The following is a 7,828-nucleotide window of genomic DNA, read 5'->3' as shown; positions in this document are numbered from 1 at the left end:
TCCGCTCCCATTTCATGGCGAAAACAAGTGCAGGTAAAACAGGTGCCACCTGAGTCGAGTGGTTTTCGCTTGAGTGCTTCTGATTCGAGCCGCAATCCGGCTGCGTTTATTAGCCAGCCATTGGAGTGGCCGATTCTGGTAGCTGGTTCCGCTGTCTTCGGGCCATTTGACACATTTCAGGCCGTTTAGTGATTGACCCATTTCAATCGCGGCCCACAAGGGAGGACGACGATTGCGAGTGGCCCCTGGGCGCTTTGTTGCCACATTAGCGGTGCACTCATAGGTGGTCATTAGACTGCGGGCCAAGTGAAAATGTGGTAATCAGGCAAGACCCCTCACAATGAAACTCATCCGGGGGCCCGTGGCAGGTATAGGAGTTGGAGTTAGCCAATGGAAATGAACAAGCGAATAAACCAATCAGTGGAAATTAGGGTTTGTGGTTATCCCTGGTGCTGCATGGGAATCTCATTTTGTTAAAGAGGTGGGAATGAGCCCAATGCGCTTGAAACTAATTACACACATTATTCAATTAACACGCAGCTACTAGTTGGTACCAATTGTGAGGTAATTGTGTACCGTTGCATGTAACAAGCAACTATATCACAGGTGTAATTGATACTTTTTAGAAAGCTATTACAACTTTTACTGTACGAGAACTTAAATATAACACGTTTATCGGAATGCTTTCTCTTATAGTAAATACTTAAAATTCAATTTAAATTAAAGATTAATTTTCTGCCTTAGTTAAAATTACCGTTTAAACATTTAAATCAGTTTAAATACGTAAAGGCACAACTATATGTTAGTTACTTACAATTAGAATTCCAGTTGAGTTGCCATCGCGTCGCCCGCGCTTAAACAAATTGTGTTACCAGCTGCAATAAAAGACGAAAGCAAATAAATTAATTTTCTCAATTAAAGTTAAATATTTGCACTCTTTTCGACACTCAAAAGCGTGATGAACGAAATTGCCCAACTAATTGAGAGCAAGCCAGAGAACAGTCAACATGAAACGGCAGAAAGCGAGCGAAATAAGCAAAGTGACTGCCAAAGTATTTTAATTGCCCGGAGTTTGCCCCAAAAAAGGAGGGGGCGTCAAAACTTTATTTGACAGTTGAAACAACTGAACAATTCATGAAACAATTTTGATTAAAACTAAGACACACAGTCTCCGACTGCAGAAATGTCAGCAAAAGCAGTTGGCAGATGCCAGCTAGCAGGTGAAAATGAGTACACAGAAAAAAAAGGAAAACAGCGGCCGAGCTTAGGGTACTATTATTTATATGCTTTTTATTTAATGTCTTATGTTGGTACCTTTTGATTGATTTAAGAAAAACCAAAGGTTGGCCTATTTGTTCGACCCTTATTCTAAATAGGTCGTTTCTATTAATCAGTTGCCATATAATTATGCTTCTTTAATAATCGACAGACAAGCCTTTTTTATGTAGGCAGTGCAATGAACACAATTGATCACAATAAATTATTTCTTCATATCTCTCAGAAAATGCCAGTAAGGAAGGTAGAAAGAACTGATTTACATAAAAAAAACTATAAGTACATTTACATTTTTTTTGAGTGTACTTGAGGGTACTAACCTCCAGATTGCGGGAATGGCCAACAGGTAAAAGTCAGCGTCATCGCAGGAGCACAAAAATAACAAACGCGAAAGTGACGCTTGTAAAACAACGACGATAATATCCTGCAGAGGTCGTAAAAGTTGAGATTTGAACGTGCAGCGTACACGTGTAAGTCAAAAGTTGCCCCCGGGAGTTGGGGGCGTGGCTGTTTGGCACAGCTGCCGCCACTACGCGACGCAAGATGGCGCTGCAGAGCACTAAAAAGTATTAAAACAATTTACACTTTGTAAAAAAGCAACAACGCGAGCAATAACATCAACTGTTGTGCGGCTTGTGGCACGTGTTTTGTGACGAGGGAAGGGGAAGGGGAGAGGGGGCTGTTTCGTAGTTGTTTTTAATATTTTTTCACTTGGCTCACACAACATGGTGCCCTGTCATAATCATAACTGTATCTCAGCAGGAGAGACCACAATGGGAGCGAAAAAGAAGGAAATAAAATAAAATCAAGGCTGCCGTTGACAATCGCGTTATCATAATTCTTTTCTGCTAAATTCAAATAGCATTTTCGCCTATTTGCATAAACAACGTGAAAGTCGTAAAGTGAAAAATTGCAAAATATATATAAAGTATAAGCAAATGGGGAATGGTAAAGAGAAAGGAAGAGGCGAAAGCACTTGAAAAGGGGCGGATGGGCATAGAACGCAGTAAAAGTAAAGCTGCAATTGCTCGCTGAACAGTAAAGGCACAGTGGATCGATTTAGCAAAAACATAAGCAAAAAACACTAAAGGCGGTAAAGAAAGAATATTCCTATTATTGGTATATTATTATTGGATTAGAACAAAATTTAATTTTGTTGTATAACTTTTAATGCCATATATATAAATAATACCGATGGAAACAAAAATTATTTTTTTAAATTAATTCCTGAAGTAGATCATTTAAAAGACATACGTGTATTTTAAATACATTTATATCAATATCTTCAGTCAAAAAAATAGTAGTGTAAAGTGCTCAACAAATACCGTTTAGGTACAAAAAAGAATTTTCTTTTCATTTTCTTCAATTCGCTTTCACAAAACGATACTTAAGCCCTTTGACATTGTTTTAGTTATTCAAGGAAGAAACTGTTCAAAATTCGCTTTTCGATATACTGTACTTAATGTAATAAAACATATTTTTTAACATTCTTTTTTAGTTATATTTAAAAATATTATACCTATGATAAGTGTGGATTTGGAACATATTTTAAGAAATATTTTCAAAAGTAGCTTATAAACTACTTGATATTTTCATGGGTGTCTAAAGTTCCGATACCAACATGAATATCGTAGTTCAGAATTTAACGAACCGCGAAGCCAAGCTGGGCATGAAATACATATTTCTGTACTTTTCAGGTAGAACCACAGTAAGCAGCCTCCTGCAATTCTCGCCCTAGAATAAAAACCAGCAACAGGGAGTCTTTTTTTATGAAAAGCGCGATGCGTAGCCCCAATCCGCTTGCCAATCTCGGCGGCAGTGCCTCCTTCTCGGCTGACTTCCTCTTAAGACAATAAGCACTGGGCCTGGATGCTCGGAGGAGGTGGGAGGAGTTGGGCTGGAAAAGCAGGGAGAAAGCAGCAGGAGTTGCCGCAATTCACACACTCGCTTGGCAGGAGTGTGTAGGCGGCGAATGTTTCCCTAATGATGACGTCGCTTATGAATTGTTCTTGCTGCCGGGGAAATGTGGCAAAAAATCTCAAGTGTTGCCTCCGTAATATTTATGAAAAATACTTTCCATCAAAGGGGGGGAGTGACAAAAACAGCGGGACAACACTGCGGGGGAAAGTGTTCGGAGGAGGAGCAATGATTACGTTGATTTGCCAAATGGCGCTGATGACAGTCGGCAGCTGAAGAGGCTCCGTAGAGGCAGCGACTACGTGAGTCTACTGATTTTTAATTAAAAACGCAAAAAACGGGAGCGGTCGGGGGAAAGCCAACCGAACAGCGGGTGAGAGTGAAAAGAAGAAAGCCGGGGCTCGGAGGCAGAAACAACAAGAAAAAACTCAAAGTGCGCGTCACAAGGTTTCCTTTTGTTAATCGACTTGATTGTAAATATTTTCTTGCATAAACCCTGTTCTCCTCCTCCTCCCTTGCTTGCGATTGTGTCACTCCCCTGTATTTGAATATACAGGGGGAAAAACATCCCAAAACACGAAATTCAAACTGAAATTTGAGAACCAAGCTTATGTTTTTTATGGATTTCTGCTGAATTGATTAGGAATAAAAAAAATGTTCCTGCTGGAATAATGAGATTTTCAAAACCATACCTTAATTACTCAAATTATTAAAAAAAAATTATTGACCATTAATATAAATAAGTTAAAGAAAAATCTGAATTTTTGGTCATTATTTACCTAGTATTTAGCTTAGTTAAACAAGAATTTCATAGTTGAGGCGTAGAAGTAAATAGAGGGTACTGTGAGGGGAAGCACCGTCAATAAAATGTATTTTTTTGACTTAAAGCAATTTGTAGGCGTAAGCTTTAATTAACTAAAATCGTATATATCAAAACCATATGGCTTATTGTTTTCGCAATGTATGGCTTCCTATTTAATCAATGAATTAAACATAGTACGTAACATTGATGGCAACTGGTGTTTAAATTTAATTCGTAATATTTTCCCGAGTAAGATTGAAGCCAACTGGTGTTTAAATTTAATTCGTAATATTTTTTGCCGAGTGTTGTTTTTTTTTTTTGTCGAAGGCGCCGCGACTGTTGCTGCGCTTCTAACGGCACAACCACCCAGTAACACCCCACTGCACCACCACGTCTGCACCTGTCGTCCTTGTTGGCAGTGGCTTCCTTTTCAGCACCACCGCCACAACCCTCTCCCACCGCTCAGCCGCTCCCCAGCATTTGGCTTTGTTATTTATGGCATTGTTGTTGCCACGTGATGCTGCTGCTGTCGTTTTCCGTTGTCGATGTCCCCAGTTGATGCGTGGTGCGTTTTTTCCTCACCCACCGTTGTTGACTTTTCACGCCCCTCAAAGGGGAGAATAAGGCACCAGTTTGTGTTTTTAATTTGACAAACATTTCGCGATTCCACTGTTTCTGTCAGCAGCAGATGAAGGAGATTTCTAGCTGACTTAATGGGAGTGAAAGAACACGGACCATTTTTTAGCTTGTTAGTATAACTCTTTAGAATCTAGCTGGAAAAAAAAGAATTGCCCTCTTTCTAAAGCTTTTAAAATAACAAAAATGGGAACAATAATAAAAAGGAGAATGGAAAGCTTCATTTTTCAAGCAGATGTGTACCATTGCAGTTATAACTACAACACAAATTTGGGGGGTGTTTAACTATTAAATTTTATGGGCAAAAATTGGTAATAATTTGTATAACACTCTGACACTTAATTTATACTTAAATATCTCAATATTAGAGAAATATTTTAATAGCGTTTTGTCTTTTGCCTCTTAAGTGCAAATACATTAATGTCATAATTTTACATTTGGTGCACTTTCTAGCTTTTAAAATAATGAAAGCTACCACAAACGTGCAAAGATTTAATAGGCTGAAATGAGATTTCTAAATATTTTTCAGATGGTAATCACACAATTTAGAACGTGATGGGGTGACAGGTGACAAGCTTAAAATAGAATTTAAATTTTTAGGCAATCTAAAAATACTAAATCTCATTTACACGGCACGATTTATTATTGATATATGACTCTCGTTTTAAAGACTTTAATTTGACTAATTAACCAAACTTTCACGTGTATTGCCTACTTTTGGGGTGAACGTTTTTGGATTTAAGCAAAAACCATTTTCATCAATTAAACAAACGTGTCATGCCATATTTTTTGCCCATTTGTCAAACAACTTGTTGACAGGCAGAGGCAATTTGCCAACACTTTTGCTATATCGCTGACCAAATACGAAAGTGAAAGGCTGCATTGTCTGCATTGACCGATGATGATGCGATGAAAAATTCTGCAAAAATCCACAATCGCAGTGATCGTTTCCAGAGAGATTTCAGCACACGACACTCGAAGTGAACTGTGCGGAGGGGTAAACGAAATCGGATGGAGGGATAATTGTGTACATAATTAAATGGCCATGCGTATGAACTGAACCGAAGTAAACTGGACTGGATGGGCTTGATAAACACCAGCCAACACCCTCAATTAGGAGCCGTTGACTCGGGCAAACAGGCAAACAAATAAAAGGAGAGCCCAAAGGCAAACACTTGCCTTTGTCGCCGAGCAGACACAATGAAAAGTGCAAGGCAGCTGAAAACTGCACCCCCTGCGGCCATGAATCTTCATCGCCAGCCCAACCCCTGGAATCACTAAGCTTTCATTAGGAATTATGAATATTGAATAGACCCCAAACTCTGCAAGGGTTCTTTGCCATCAAATCAGGCAAAAAGCCTTCAGCTTGCATAAGTGCCACGTATGTGTGTCTAAGCTAATAAACATTGCAATGCGAGGGGGGTTGGAGGTGTAAATAATTAAATTCTTAATTATCTCCATCCGCTGGCAAAGAATTCCGGCCACTCGTAAACTCTCATGTGGGCAGAGGGATGGGCGGGATGTTTTCGGATTCCGGCAGTGTCACATTCACTTAATTAACTTTAATAATTCATATGTGCGACAAGCGAAACTTTTGCTCTAAGCAGGTGGAAAACCCATCCCTTCACATCACGGGCTAAGTGGAAGTAATGCCATCCCGACAATGTCATCACCACCTAATGAGCGAATTAGTATTCATTATTAGGTGTCGCTTCGAGAGTCCTCATCGCAATTCTTTTCCCGCGCCCTGAATTTGCATAATGCCCAGGCTTATCTGTCGGGGCTGGGCGTGTCGCCGCCCCCGAACTTTTGAATAGTTGCCAAGCAGAGTGGCTAAATTAAAATAAATTGTAGTTTCCAGTTGTGCCAGTTGTAGTTCGTAAGTGGTAACGACACAATTGTGGCTCATGGGTGGGTTGCCTATGGCAATTCTCAGGGGATAACGCGGGGTTATCTAAATCTTATGGGAACTCGACACAGATAAGCCAGGTGATTATAAAGGTTAGTAAAATAGGTAATTAAGAAATGAATTTAATTTGTTTGCGGCTCTGTTTTATAACTCTGCTGGTTTGTTACATACAGCTTGGCTTTTTTCAAGTTTAGATACTCAAAAACCAAATATATCAAATTGCCATTTCCCAAAAAAGTATAACACTACACTGTTTTGTTTTTCGATTGCTTTTAAAACAAAACTGTTCATTTTGGTTTTAAATTAACATTGCTGAAAGCCCAAAGTTTCGAGAAAAAATTATTAGAAAGTAAAAAGTGAATAACCAGTCATCATGTTTTGGCAAGAGTTGCATAAAATATTTCTTTTTAAATTTGTAGAAATTATTATTATTGTACAAGTTCTTAAGTCAACAAGGTCACACCAGGCAATAAAATTATTTATTCGACGTTTACTAGTTTTTAAAGAAAAAGCGAATTAGACTATTTAATACTTAAGATAACACGGAAATAAATATTTATTTTTCCATTTCAAATTTGCCCAATATTTTTGGCGAATACACTTTTAACGTTTGCAATAAAATGGATAAAAAAATTTATTTTCAAAAAATATTTTTGGTTTCATTTATATTATATTTATATAAACTTAAGAACGTCATTTTCTAAATTTATAGACTTTAATCTGATCTTTATTTCACAGACATTAAAGGACGATACATTTTAAATGAACTACTTTGTTAAACAAACAACCAGTAAAATCACTTTCACTTCAATGGGCTTTAGAATCGCAACCCTAAATTAAGAATCTATTGTTGGGCTGCTCTCGTCTTTGCAATTTGATTGTTCCGGACATTAATTCCCATTCATCGCCTCTTAGTCATTAGGCCAATATCCCTGGCTGATGGGCTCTCTGGTTTCAAAGTGAGGCAGGAAGTGTTTCGAATTAGGCATTCATATCACATGACACCTTCCTGGCTCAGTTCGCTGACCTTCAGTAAAGTTTCCCCACCAATTAGACGCCCATCAGCTTTGGCTTTTGGCCATTCTTGGGCCAACTTGGTCACTTGGCTGCCAGTTAAGACAGACTCGGACTTGGCTGCTGGAAGTTCATTAAGCTTACCGAACGGGCTCGCAGGGAAATGCCCCGACTTTTCTTGGCTCCGAGTTGGCTGACTTCTAATCCAATTAGAAATTCCGCTGCTGTACGTATTTTTTGCGGGACTTCTTGTAAGACTTTCACTGGCTCGTTAA

The sequence above is a fragment of the Drosophila elegans genome, unplaced genomic scaffold, assembly GCF_018152505.1.
Source record: "Drosophila elegans isolate 14027-0461.03 unplaced genomic scaffold, ASM1815250v1 contig_133, whole genome shotgun sequence".
In the NCBI taxonomy this organism is placed as follows: Eukaryota; Metazoa; Arthropoda; class Insecta; order Diptera; family Drosophilidae; genus Drosophila; species Drosophila elegans.
This window is presented reverse-complemented; position numbering follows the sequence as displayed.